Raw genomic sequence first — 15335 nt, 5'->3', positions numbered from 1 at the left:
AGGATGCAAAGCATTCAGGGGACAGGTGGAGAAGAAGGTGCACACGTAATGGATGCCTGGGAACAATCAGCATTGCTGTGCCAAAGCACGAAGGCTGGACAGGTTGGGAGGTAATGGGAGCAGTGTGGACAGGACATCCCCCCCCCCCCCCCCCCCGAGTTTCTATGGTTTTCTTGGAAATAACAAGTCACAACTAATTCTGCTCAGTTCTTTCAGTGAAATATCTCTAGTTACTTCCCAGGGAGCATTTGGTAGGAGCAGACAGCCATCCCACTTGTGGGAGTGCTTCTGCAGAATTACATTTCGGCTGCAGGGAAAGCAGTAATGTGTAGCCATTGTAGACTCAATGACTACAGTATAATTTTATTTATGGGTAAATAATACTTTGCACCAAGCTCACAAGCATTAATCTTAAAGCAAGGGTTTTACTTCTACATTTCCTCCTATTGTAAAATTAATAACACGTAAGATGCACTGGTGAATTGAAAGGGCTGTTGCACTCATTGCATTGGGGAAGCATCTGGGTTCGCTTGTTTACAGACACAGCTGCATTCCCAGACCTCTCCTGAGGCAGATTTTCTGAGAACCTTGGCTGCCTCTGAGTTCAAGCAATAACAACCAGGTGCAAATCCAAGGTGAAGTTTCAAATGTATCCTCTTCCACTGAATTAGAGCCCTCTAATGATATAATACTAAATCTATTCTGAAGGCTTCCAGCGAACAGAGTTTCACTGGGAAGTGTTGAATCATCACACCAGAAAAGTTTTGCTGGAACAAAAAAGGTGATTTGCCAGCACATTTACCTCTCTGAAGATCAGTGATCCTGTTGCTGCCAGTGTATATGGCTCAAAAAGAATGCCACCAACCTGCTTGCATGTGAATTCCCTTCCTGCTCCCTTCCTATCCTCATTTCTCATGAGAAAGTGTCTCTTAAAATGCTTCTGTATGAGCAAATGTCTGCATTCACCCTAGTCTTGTTCTTGACTTTATGGCTTCTCCTTGACTGCAAGGTCCTCCTTTGATATGCCCTCTTGCAAATAGTACACTTTCATTTCAAAATCCTTATTCATAAATGTCAACACTTTCACAGATAAGAAAGTAAATGTGGACTCTAAATCTTTATTTAAACTCATAATGACATTTTCTGATTTTTAAAGTGCCCGGTGTTAAACAGTTTCCATTGCATTCTCAGCCTAAATCAGCAGTAATAGGATGCCTCCCAACCTTGTAATATAGTCTTTCAACCTACCAGTCATGAAAAGTTTGCGTCTCATACATACTCGGGGTTCACAGCTCTAAGACCTACCAATCCATATTTTGAGATTTATTGGGCATTAATCTATCTTTTAGCCATAAATTTACTCATTTACTTTCGTGATGTGATGTGTCAAGGTAGTGTCGGCATTTGCTTGATCCTGGTAAAATAGGGAAGTCTTTCAAAGATGAATTGAGTGAGTGCTAAATTATTCATATGCAGTGTCTAGAAATCTTTACATTGGTTTTCTAAATGAGAGGAACTAGAAAAATGGGAAACCTCAGCTAATACCCTTGTAATAATGTGTCATTCCAAAAGGAATTAGAACTAATATTTTGTCAATTTTCAGCAGTTTTTGTGAACACTGCTACATATAAATGCTTTGTGCTCTTTGATGGAAAGCTGTGGATGGCATATTTTGACCATTATCGAGATTGCAATCCAAGGAATATTGCAGGCTTGCATCCTAGTGACAATAATGGGAAACGATTACTGAAAGTGCATCTTCATTGTTAGCGTGGTGGGAAAACAAGATGCTTGTAAGCAGACAGAGAGGCATTTTGCAAGGTGAATGGAGGCAGAGCCAGAGCAGAGTATGCTGGGAGGATGCTCTGCCTGCCAGGTGGCTGGTCTGGGTCGGAATGATGGAAAGCCCGCACCAAATGAGAGCAGCCGTGTGACCTGTTGAAATGAGGTCGTTTTGATACAGCTCCCGCGGGACATTACCTGGGGAAGTGGTTTTGACGTTATTATTACAAACATGGGGTAAACTGTAGGCAGTGGCATATTGATATTAAACTGTGATTTTTTGCTTTGATGTTCTCTTACACTTTTTTTTTCTTTTAACCTTTCTGGAGACATAAAGAGGATTAAGTGACCCCATTGAGGATATTCTTCAGGGCAGGGGGACACACCACTTTAGCAAGGATGCAGAATGTAACTTTAATACTTTCTTTGATCTTTCCCTTGCTCTGTTTTCCTTCAGGCATGGGATTCAGGGTTAGTGTATGTGTACGATTTCCAAAAGCACATTGTACTCCAGGGATTAAAAATACAAGGCTCCACATTTGCTATACATACTGCTGCTCACCTCTCAAAGCAGACCTCATGGGCTAATTTTGTCCTGACATTCAGAGGCAGAGGAACAGCAGGCTCGGGGGGCTCATTCGCCAGCACTCGCTGGGATGGAGAGCGGCTTTCTGCAACGCTGCTTAAGTCTCACCTGCATTAGTTGTGCTTTGGCGTAGACCTTGCTGGGATTTCTGAAGGACGGACAGGGCAAAAACGGGGTAGCTGCTTTGAAGCAGCGGCAAATGCGGGGTCCATCCGCTGCAGGGGACCCGTCCGGCTGCAGCCCCGAGGTGTGACGGGGACTGCATCAAAACCACTCTGGTTGTCCCAGAACAGCTTCCCGACAGTGACGCTGGGAGGATCCCTTCACTGGGAGTGTCTCTGGCAATACCTCGTGCAAAGGCACCGAGCTTACATCACTGGTGATTCCTCCAGCCTGATGCTGCCCTATGTGCTGTTCTCCGTGTTTTCCAAAGCCTGGAGAGGGCACGGCAGTCACCACCACGAAGGTGTTGTGCTGAAATGCCACGTAGGAAAAGGGACCTCTTCATCTTATGTCTCTACGGGAAATGGATTAATGTTTTTATTTTATAGTCGTAAGCGGTACCTCCTTAATGGCCTTTGTAACTGTGGTCATCAAGTAGTACTACGTTTGATTTCATCTAGTTCTCCATGCCGATGACTAATTTAAGCCCCTGTAAGAAATCATCAGGGACTGCCAGAGCTGCCAGCGTTTCACTGAAGTGAGCTGGAAGGGGTTTCCTAAAAATACATTACACACTGTAACCCACTCCGCAGGCCTTTTCTGCTGATTTGCTCCTTACATCTGCATTTACTTACCTAAAGTATCTCCAACCTAAAGAACTTTTAAATGATCTGGGCATTTCAGCCAGATAGTTTCTGTGTGTGTGTGTGTGTGTGTTATCAGCTGTGTCAAACATTATGAATCCTCCTATAATAAAAGCATCTTTGATGTGTAATTGATTTGGATGAACATCGAAGTTCTTTTTCCCGAACAAATGTGCTCACGTGGTCTCAAAATGGAAAAGTCCTCATGTGACATAACAGCGTAACCTTAGGTCTTAGCAACGACCTAGGATCAGGGAAGTTTAGCTTTAAGGACAGCTGGTGTCTTCAAGCTGCTAGCGGCAATGATTTTTTTTAAAAGTCCAGTCTCTTCCTCCAGATAGCTATTGTTCAGAATAGCCTAAACCAAATGGAATCTAACTAGGTAAACATGAAAATAAAAAGCTCAGAAATGTCTTTAATGTTTACTTTGAAGCAAAGTTATTTTAATAAATTCCAATTAACAGTAAAACAAAAAAATCACTTTTGCTAGACAGTCCCTATGGTTAATGAGAGATGCAGATGTTTTTTTGCGCTAATTGTTCTACTCTGCTTCCCTACTTTGCATTCAGAGTGCACCAGCTCACATTGCCCCATGGTATTTAAATAAGAAAAACTGATTCCATGATGCTTCATTTCACCAAAATGGAGAAATAAAACCTGCTATACTTTGCATTTCAAAGTTATGTGACAAATTTTATAAACTTCTGAGACAATGTTTCAAAGATCTTTTGCAACACAGTAACTAAGTCATTCTAATTTATAATTCTGTTTATCGTTGAAAAATTTATTTCACCAAACTCTTCCACTGCCCCCAAAATAATCCTCACTTGAATGTCTTGTTAAGTAATGTTGTCAAATAAATTTGAGGCAAAGATAAACTCAAGGCCTGTATCTCTTAGTTGTTGAATAGTCAATGTAGATCGTGCAAATGAGTCAGAAATTAAACTACCGTGCTCCAGAAGAAATATTCTAAGCTTCTCTTGACATCTTTAGTTTGCTTTAGACAGGAAAATGTTCCTGGGGAAATGTTTCTCTAGTTAAAGGAAAATTGTAACGCTGCAAAAAACCCTGAACTTGTCAGAAACTTTGCAGTTATGCTCTTGAAAAAGAAAGCATTGACTGGGTTTTTCTCATATTTTTCAGATCAATGTCAGAAAGGACTATTTCATGGTGGTGAGCCTGCCTTGCAACCGCTCTCTGCTCAGGTCCCCTCAGGCTCCAGGTCCTTCAGCCCCTTGCTTTTATTTCGGGTGTACTATAAATGGCATTGCTAAGGTTCCTGTGAATGCTGTTAGCTATGGGACCCTCTTTTAAAGCGTTCATTTATTTAAAATAACTGAGTCAGTGTTTCATCTGGTTCTAGTTGCAGTTGTCCATATAAGCCTGGTTAACTATAACCTTAACCTTAAATCTGTCCTCTGATAAAAAGTCATATTGTAACGTGCTGCTGCTGGCAATCAGAATTTCAAAGCTTGGACAGACCTTCATACATGCACAGTTTATCTTAATGAAGCTATTAAAAAACTAAAAGCTCCCGGGAGCTGCAATACCTTCTGACCTGCCCTTACCTGGCCCCACTCCGCATCCCCTCGGAAAGGCTGGGTTGTCACGATCCGACCTCAGCACATGGACTCACTTCTTAGAACTACCCTAGCTCAAAATATTCTTCCCATATGTTGTTTCTCAAAAAGCTGGCAAAACTTTGGGTAAGATAAAGCAAAGCACGCAACAAATGGAGAAAGTACGTAAACATGTTTCATTTAGGTGGGAAAGTCTACTCTTTGGTGGCTTGACTGTAATAAAAGCTCTGCAAATTAGGGGGTCCTCCAAATGTGGTGTTTGGGAAAAAAACCCCCCAAACAAAAAAGCATCGCTCACAGTAAAACCTTATGTGTATGTATATATATACACATAAAATTGTAATTGCTAGCTATTTTTTTGTTAATTAATTATACCGATCTCTACCATTATATATGGTCGAGTGGTTGATAGTTCCATGTCTTTGATCTGCCTGTGACCTTCTGGAGTCATGGCCACATTCAGTGTCCCCTCATCTTCCTGAAAATGACATTTCAAGGGCGTTTTGAGACAGAGCACTTAAATATGTCAACCAATGTCAGTGTAAATTAAGTATGTGCTTAACCGAAAGCAAGGGGCTATTGACACTGATCTCAGTGGGACTTAACAGAAACTTAAAGTAAACTTTGTGCAATTCCTCAGCTTACTGTTATCCCCAGGTGCCTCCAGCTATGGGCTGCAGCCTGGATGGGGTCCCTCACCAAGCTGGCGGGCAGAATTCGGCCCCCAGTGGCGAAGTGCCCATCGTTTCACCAGGGGTACCTGGCCTCGGTCCGAGGGCACGCGGATGCCATCTGCAGTGCTGCCCAGCCGGTCCTTCTGCTCAGGTCCATATGGCATGGGTCTTCTTTAATACGTACATTGCTTTTTTTCTTCATCTGCTGGTTCTTTATTGTGTTACAACACTGCACATAGGAGTATGGGGAGAACCTTGAGAGACTTTCAGGCACTGGGATGCTTATGCCCTTATCACATAGAAATGTAGTACTACACTTAACTTTTAAAGTAGGCAATGTACATGAAACGAACACATAGTCCTGCTTTTCCCACTTCGAAACATACTATCAGGGCATGAAATGTTGCCGCAACTCAACAGAAAGCTAAAAACATTGTAGACCCCTGCTTCTAGCGAGCCCCATTCCTTCTAAGAGATTTCGGCAGGCAAGCTGCCAAGCCTGAAACTGCAGCCACCGAGAGAGATTTCTTTTTGCTCCGGCTCATTAGCAAGAAGCAGCTGTTAGTTCATTCAGTATTAATGTCAGCCATAATGAAAGACACCCACTTGTAGGACGAGGTGAATTTGGAGAGAACTATAAAGAAGGACTCTGTGCCAAATTGCACGGTATCAGTCAGGGAGGTTGAATTATAACAAGACTCAATTTTTGTGAAACCATAAAGGAATAATGATAAAAGTAGAAAAAATGTACATACTCCTGACTCAGCAGACTCTAGCCATAATGCATACACTTGACTTGAAATTAATGCAACACATAAAATTAAGAGGACTTTTGCTGGGATGATTTCGAGTGTCGAAACCTGATATATATATATATGTATATGGAGATATATATATGTATGTATGATACTGTTCATGCTTGATATAACCTGACTCTGCTGCTGCTTCAAAATTTTGCTGCGGGGAATATCTAAAAAAAACCATCCTGAGATGAAACTCACTTCATTTATTTTCCACTTCTGAAAATATAGGATAAGACTTTACAAATACTTAACTGTTGTTCTCCCTTTTAAGAATTAAAAAGGAAACAATAGACCTGCAGTGAGGATGTTCATTGCATTACAAAAACCGGAAAACATAAAGCCAAAGTATTTGCTAGAGGAAATGTATTTTTATATAAATTACTCATTTTGCAGAAATACACATGGACAGCACTACTAAACGAGGGGAGGGTAGGAAAAAAAACAGCCCAGAAGGTGTTGGCTCTGCTTGCAACAACGGGGAGTGATTGGATTTACTACTAGTATGCAAAATTCAGATTAAAAATACTGATTTTATTTTATATAAGAGAGAAAAAATAGTGAAAATTATCTCCGACTTGTTAGTGATGGGAAAGAATGAAGAAAGTGCTGCTGTCCGGAGAATGCACCACTCCTGCAGCGAGTCTTTGACCCGCAGCTGCTCTGGTGGTCGAAATCCAAAGGTCGAGGACCTGATGCTCATGGAAACCGAGTCCGCCGCTGCCTCTGGAGCTGCCCTCCCCCGAAGGCAGCTGAAGCAAATTGTCCATTATCGCTCCTGTGCCCCACATTAGGCTAAATAAAAAATACTTCTGCTGCAAATGCTGCAAATGTGGCACTGTCAGCACATTGTGGAGCAGCAGCAGAGCCTTCGCCTGTCTCGGACAGAACTGCCCAGCTGCCTGCCCGCCTCTCCCGAAGCAAACCCTGGAGCACAGAGCCCACATAGCTGAGCAGCAGCTGTGAGGGAGAATATAATGTAAAGGAAAAATACCCTCCCACACCGCTGAGGTGGGTTCCATCAGTACTTTGCCTGCGAGCCCAATGCACGCCTGGAGAGCTGAAGATTGCCTAATTATTTCTTTCCCCCTGCAGTGGTGTTGATGGGCTCTGCAGCATCTCAGACTTTGTGTTTCCCCATCTTCCGCATCTTTTCCCATGTGTTTCATGTGGGTGGAAGATGGAGTTGAAGGCAGGAGCGTGAATGCCGCCGGAGCGGCACATTTCAGGGTTCAGCTTTCACATGCAATAAGCACATCCATGTAAATGGCAATTACAGAGGTAATCTCTGTTTCCCTGGGAAACCTCATCTGTTTCCCTGCCAGCCCTCCCAAACCTGCTTTTTTCTCACCTAACTTCATCTTTCTCAAAGGAAACCCTTCTTCTAGGTGGCACCAGTCTCATTTGTAAAACACCTGACCAGAGACGCAGGTTTCTGCAAATGTCTTATTCAAAATGTTGGACTCTTTCAGCTCTACCAGGCTCTCGTTCACTGTCTTGCTCTTTTTGTTGCTGTTAAACCCTGCCTTTGTTAGGCTTTAGAGCACAGGAAATTTGAGCAGCACCCCAGGGCGAAGGAGAAAATCCCTGTATGCAGGTGGTGGGGACTGGGAAGGGAGGTGGTGGGAGCAACGGCTGGGGAGGTTGGTTGTGCTGGCACAAGGCTTGGGGGGAGCTGGGCATCTCCAGGGGTTAATACTGCAACAGGGTAAAATTCTTACACGTCTTCACTCCGTCATGTAGAACGACTGTTTTGAGGTCAGGCAATCATGAGTGTATCAGCCTACTACTAGGATACTTAAAGCTGTTCTTTTATCAGTTTTAGAGAAATGTGTAGTTTGTTAAAGTAACAAGAACAAGCAAACATCCAAGTAACCTTGTAAATTAGTTATAAAAAGGAGAAAAAACAGCACATATGATCACAGACTTGTGTCATGCTGTGCCCTAAAGACACGATGACCAGTGTCACTACAAGCCAGACTTACACCCTGGTCCCTGCAGCATTTCACACCCTCCTGGATGCTGACAGCTAAAGAAAAACAAATTAAAGGAACAATTACTTTGCCTCTTAAAAAATCTGTTCTGAACAGAAAATGGGTTGGGTTTCAGGGTTTTTTGCTCTGTCAGTTCCTGAGCACAAGCAATTAAGATCCTTTCCCTGCTCCAGGAGCCGAGCCGTCAGTAAGGCAGAACAATTTCCATAAGAAAAACACTTCTGCACCTTTCACTGCCACGGGCCAACTGCGGTGACACCCAAATAGGTCACATCCAAATAATGTTCTCGTTTCTCATTTTGGCTACATGTTACCGTGCTGGAATTCCAGGGCAATGCCCTGCCATGGAAAAGAGCTGTCTCCCGCAGCACTTCACATGGGCTGGCTGGGCTTTCCCGAAAGACCCCATCCCAGGGGTCTGAGGGGGTTGAGCCCGGGCAGCTCCTCGTACACTGAACCCACAACTGGCAGAAGGACAGAATGAAATCGGTCCTCGCATGTTAGCAAAGAAACAGTGTTGGACGTTGTTTTTGTTCGGACCCTCCCTCTCCCCTGGGTGCTGGTTCTCCGTTCGCGTCAGAAGGAACATGCCCCTGCCATTTCCAGCCAGCTCTCCCCACTGCTGAAATACCAAGAGAAAAACAGTTTGGGGAAGTTCACCTTTGCCGGATTTTAGGTGTTTTTCCAAATCACTTTACTGCATTTTGATCCAGCTGTCAGCATAATGCTTTCAGATTTGTACGCGTAGCTAGCCAAATGCACGGTGTTTAGCAGCAAAAGGATGGATATTTTCGGCCACAGTGGAGACCACATTATGCCCCAGGGCCTGAGAATTTCCCTGGTAGAAAAGTCTGACCTAATTACCTACTGCTCCTCTTGGCTTTATACTCGTGTCACCTCTTTTTGAGTTGAATGGTAAAGCCCAGGTTCCCCCAAGAGACAGACCAGGTCTTTTGCAACATTTATGCTGCACCCACGGAGCAACGAGGGGTTTCTGTGCCGGTCCGAGGCTGAGCTTCACCCACGCACCTCCGGTCCCGGCCGGTGGCATCCACTCCCTGGGATGGAGAGGAGAGGAGATGGAGAACAGTCCCGGCTCTCCGCGGTCCTGCCTGCCACGGGGATGACCGGCTCGGGGTGGAAACATGGCTACGTGCAGCGTTTAGCACAATAAACCTCAACGCTGAGCTCGGCTTCTTGGTGCTAACAGCCTCTCTGGATAATTAAGACAAAGCAGAAAGCTTAAGGGATTGAGACATGTCATCTATTAAAGTTAATAACGGATATGTAGTTAAGCTTACTGCGCTTCTGCAAAAACCTAAGCCAATTTTTATGCAGGGCAATTTCGGGGAGTTTTATAGATTTAGCAAGATTGTAAGGGTGGGAAAAGAGGAAGACGGGAGACAAGAAATGGGAAGGCAAACAACTCAGAGCTGATTGGGGCTGAGGGGAGAGAAATCCAATTCTCAGCACAGCTTTAAAACAAACAGATAAAATCAAAATCAAAGCAAAATAGATGAAATGGCAAATATTAAAAACATTGTAATGGGAGAGAACATGTAGTGTTAGTTCTGCTTCAAAGTCATGCACAAGCCGTACATGTGACTTACGTGAAGCAAAGTGTGCTCATACATAAAGAAATGGGAATGCAGTTCTTATGAAGGTTTCCTCTGAAAGCCCTTCGGCTGGCTTTCACAGCCAGGCTGGGGCTTTTCTGGTTCTTTCACTTTATTTTCTCACCTTCCCCCAACACAACAGGATTATGGCAGTCTTTGGGGTTGCAAAACACCCAGACAGGTAAACTCGGCTTCCTTGAACTTTGGCAAGAGTAACAACTTCTCTGTCCGGCCCCACCGCTCCTGTACAGACCAGTGCTGCAGCCGTCAAGTGCAAAAATCTGATTTTTTCTCCTTGTCTTTCCCTGCTTTCTAAAGACAAACGGTATTCCCCAGCAAATTGGCACCTTTCATTCTCATCATGTTGCCAGCACAGCCTGGGAGTGCAGAAGATGATGTTGCTCATTAGGTGGGAAATATTAAGGTCATGTGTATAATCTCAATGTCTCTCCCAAACAGCTTTAAATGTGCGAGAAAAAACACCTTTTTCCACCGGGTTCACCCCAGGAGGGGGAGAATGTGCCATGTGCAGGGTAAATACAGGTGTGTGTGTTGGTGAAGTGCCTCACCACATCTTCTCCTGGGCGGTGGGAGATGGGGGTCAGCAGATCGGACCAGGAGGAGACCTGGACAGTGTTTTTGCAGCTCTGCTGTCAACAGCCATTTGCCTGACACGAGACAGCAAAGAGTTTTAATGGTTTGGGGGCTAAAGCAGCCTCAGGTTCAAGAAGGTAGGGCAAGTTCTCCCCATTACCACCTGTGGAAAAGCAGGAGGGTAAGTGCAGAGAGGGTTGTTGCCTTCACTGCCCACACCTGGTGGAAATCCCACCCCTGAGGAAAAAAAAGCCACAGCCAGAGGGGATAAGAAGGCTGGGGAGGGCAGGGGGGCTGTTTGCGAGGGGACGGGTGGAAGGTCTGCTCTGCTGTCCTGGTGAGTGGCTCTGAGGGCCTGGGTGGGCTTGGTAGTGTCCTTCGGCACACAGCTGCGTGGCTGCGGTCGGCTTCTGCTGACCATTTCATTGCTCTTTGGGTTACGGGGGGGTTACCATCATCCTGCCACTGTCCGCCTCCTCCTGCAGCCTCCCTGCTCCTCGCTTCTGTGTCGTGTGCAGGCTGAAATAACGATGCGACTAAAAATAACCTGTTTTGAGTGTGGTATCAGGGTGGCATCAGACCTTCCTCATGACTTGCAAAGAAAAATCCTTTTTTTCAATGATATGTGTGGTTTGCCTGCATCTGTCATTCCTTTCTGAAATGATCTTGGCTAAGGGGATGCCTGAAATGTAATTTATGCACTGGCAGATAATCTAACACCATAGTGCTCTGTGCTGGGCAAGGAGTCTTTGTATATTCCCCATCCCTGCTGCTCTGGGGGTGTTTTCGTTTGCAGTGTGATGTACCGTGCAGCTGCCTATCCCGACACCATGGTGAGATGAGTTATGTCAACATTTAATCTGAGTATGGCATTAAACTTACCTTCTGAACATGTAACCTTTCATCAGCAACCCTTCTGAGCTGCTAGAGAGTGTCTTAACTGTGGTGTCCACTCACAAGTGCTTCTGCATCTCTGCTTGACGAGAAGCCAAAGCACTGGGAGGGAGTCTCTCTGCTGTGCTGATAGCGGCATCAGTATGCAAGCAGATTTTTAGGTGAATGTGGAGAAGATAATCATCTCTCAAATTTGGGTGTGTGTGTGAATTTTGGCCATTCAGTAACTGCTGTTTGCTTTTCCTTAGCTAGGGAAACCGTTTTTTAGGTATAGTGATATTATGAATTCATTAACATTAGCTCTAGCCACACGTTTTATGCAAATACAGGTTGCACTTAATAACTGCTACTTCTTTTCAGTTTAGTATGGGATAGTTATAAATACCTAGACCGAAAATAGGCTTATTACGAAAGCTCTGTTCACATTAGGAAATTCAAATGTGCGTTGATTTTGCATATACATAAATTAAGGTATCTGGTTTCAAGGATTCCCATGTAATAACATTATGTGTGTGGTTAGACTATGTGGGTCACAAGTGATGGTGGTGGGGAAAAAAACCCTAAAGCTCACGTATTAAATTTCTTCTATGTTGTTAGTAATGTAAGAAATTAGATACTAATCTGTCTATGCAATGGGTTTTTCATTTTATTTTGATCTGACTTGCTGTTGTGCTGTACACTTCTCCTAATTCTCCAAGCCCCTCTATTTTTAGAAGAGGGGGAGAAGGTAAGGGAGTGTCCTTTCTCAGGGCTTAAAGAAAAAAAAGCAATTCAAAATGCCTGAGAATCCTCTTTCCACTACTCAAGGCGAAGTGCTGACCCTGATGTGCATAATTTTATAGTAAACAAAGAAAATGGACACAGTGGAATGCCATTACTGCAGTTTTCTTCTGGAGTGGCAGCGTGCTCCCGGGGGAGCAGATCCTCCCTGCTGGAGGTTACCCCGCTGCCTGCCTGGGGAACACCAAGGCTGGAAGGAGAAATGTGGGAACAACAGCACGAGCCATGGTGTTTCGTGGCCTTACTGTTGGCTTGTAAAAATGATGTTGTGTTGAGAAACAACAAGAGGATGGTGCTTTAACAGGCAGCTGGCTGGGGGCTTTATTGCGATGTGGCTGGTGCTGCCCATGGCTCTCTGCAGCAAGGGCACTTCTGCTCTGCTTATACACTGCTTGGATCTGGCAGCGTGGGGTGGAAGTTAAAAAAACCCAAAATATAGTGAAAAGTTAGACGGGGTCTTTATACTCACACAGCAAGGATGCAGGAGATGATCCAAATTGTCCGATGCTCCTATGAGCATCTGGACGTTGCAGTGGTGTCAACACCTGGAGTCTCTGACTCGCCCCTGTCACGCAGCCCCCAAAGGATGGGCTTGGAAGGGAGGAGTGAGGCTGCCTGGTTTGTGGTTTAGATTTTCTGACAAGTCCTTTGCTATCGGACCAAATGCTCCTTCCCCTGATCGCCAGGGGAGAAGTCTTGGTCTGTGTGAGGCTGTTGGTGGCTGCCTGGATCCCTGCCTGAGTCGGGGGAAGAAAGGCAATAGCAGATTAGATACTGAATTGCAGGCTTAATTAAGATGTCTAAATGCTGGAACTAGACACATACTTTTAACTATGCCATTTTAGAAACGTTATGACTTCTCCTCGTGAGCAGACCCCTTGTCTTGCTTGTGATGCACTACTGATGAAGTGCAGCCATGGCTGGTGTATTCTAAAAGATTTTTTTCCTAATGAAGCCACAATCAAATTTGATTTTTTCCCCGAGTGAAGCATTATATGATGATGTAATATGCATTCATTTGTAGCTGTCATCATTAATTACATGTTATCAGGTAATTTTACACAGTATGATTTATGCAGCCAACTGTGAAACACTGCATTAAATGCATTACTGAGAAGAGACCTAAAGGTGAGCTATACTGAGAATCCTAGATAGAGGAACAGTGGATTTCATGGTGAAATCTCCTTTTACAGGTTGTAACGAAGGCGTACATGCTGTGAGCTTGCTTTATTTGCTAGGTAATGTTCTGTCTTCATTGTGGGGCAAAACCAATAAAAGAAAATGCTCATTTAGGAGTGTCATTGTGCTGTTGAGCTGAAAAAAAAGTGCATGAATAAGTGGAAGACTTGAGAACAGAACCCATTAATAAGAGACAGCAGTAGTCACTGGCATGCAGAAGGCAACATTTGTAATTTTTGAGATTTCTGAATTAGACAAGTTCTAGAAGCACAAATGCTTTTTTATTCATCCAAGATGTGTTTTCCTTATTCCCTGCTGTCTCACGATGAGAGCATTACTGCAGTTTCTTTTTGTATTTGACAGTTTTATATCTGCTCTTCCTGCAATCCCTGTCCTGATGGCTAACACAAGTACAAAAGAGATGCTCCTGTCAAGTGATGGGGCAAGCAATGAGACCGTTACTTTTTCATTTTCCATGTCATTACCATGATCAGCTGGAGCCATGCATAGGTAGAAATATTACTTAGTAGTATGCATTACTTATATGTAGTAGTAGATGACAAATAAATAATGTGTATTGATGGATTAATACTGAGACGTATTTTTAAAAACTGCTAGGCTGCTGCTTTACATAAGAAAAATAATCCATGGACTTGTGCAGGTGTTGGGCAGGAGCCTCTGCATGTGGGCGGTGTGTGCTCTCTGTGGGCTGGGGGTCCCAGTGCACCGGGAAGCACGTGGGCTGCTGGAGGTCGGCTCGCTGTCCCTCCAATTCACATTTATAAACCCACAGGGAACAAATCACTCATTTCTGTGTTTCTTCTCCGTTCGTATTTTGCATAAGGGCACTCTGGTGCTGTCTTTCCTGTTTTTTAAATGCATGCATCTTTTCTGCTAATTTTTGTTTGGGTATCTTGGTGCGAGTTAAACAACTAAATGCTTTACCAGTGTCCGCAGTGGTTCGCAGAGTACCAGTCCTTTGGCAGATGTGGGCATCCCAGTGGTGGGAGTTTCCTGGTGGTGTTTGCTGTATTGACTTGCCAATGATTTAAGTGAATGGGGAAACAAAGCAGTGTCAGGGACTGAGCTTATATAAAACCTGTTGAAACCGATACCTCGCTAGTAAATAACATATATGTTCTAGTCATCACTGAAGAAAGGCGAGGAGAGGTGTTTGAGAGCCTGGCAGATTGCAGAACTAAGCTGTGTTGCTCTATGTTTGGAAACTGCTATTTCTCAAACACTTCAGGAATTGGCTATACCAAAGTTTACGTAAACCCAAAATATTACTTCTAATAAGCCATATCTTATTAGCAGTATGAACACATTTCTAAATCCTTGCTTTTCAGAGAGATGTAATGTGCAATCCAAGACTATAAAACATTGAACTCAGCAAGCTGTTCTCTGCCTGACAACCAGGTAGTGATTAACTTAAATGATGCCTTTCTACACAGAGTATTTCGGTCTCTAATGAACTTCTGGATAATACTGATTGCAATCAGTTCTCTGTCCAAAATTCACAAAATGATGGCTTTTTTTCTTTTGCAAAACAATTCAGAGACTTTAAGCATACATCTTCTGCCAACTGTCCAATGAATATTAATCTACTTGTAATAAACTGTCTTATGAATAATTCCAGTTTCACAAAATGAGTGAATTTAAGATATTGCAAAGTTAAATGAACCATTAGTGATGTATCTCTTGTAAATATTGCCAATTATTGGATGTTGTTTCAGAGGGTTTTCTGTCACATACTTTTATTCCTTCATTTATGAATGTTACAAAGAATCTTTAACTTTTGTTCCTTATCTATCTTTTTATTGTCTCTATTGAAATGTTTGATGGATTTATGTTGGATTACAATGGTTATGGCCCATTGCTAAGCATGAAAAAGACTGAAATGCTATCATCCAGTGAAGAACAGAGCGCAGGAGATGAAGTAGCTTGATAAAAGGAGGTCTAAGGATGCCTGAGTTAAGATTTTGCATCTTAAACTACCTACCTTCCCCAGGGCAAGACTTTCAGCCTAACTCAGCTCCCCATATTATAA

Source organism: Haliaeetus albicilla, chromosome 11 (assembly GCF_947461875.1).
Source record: "Haliaeetus albicilla chromosome 11, bHalAlb1.1, whole genome shotgun sequence".
NCBI lineage: Eukaryota > Metazoa > Chordata > Aves > Accipitriformes > Accipitridae > Haliaeetus > Haliaeetus albicilla.
This window is presented reverse-complemented; position numbering follows the sequence as displayed.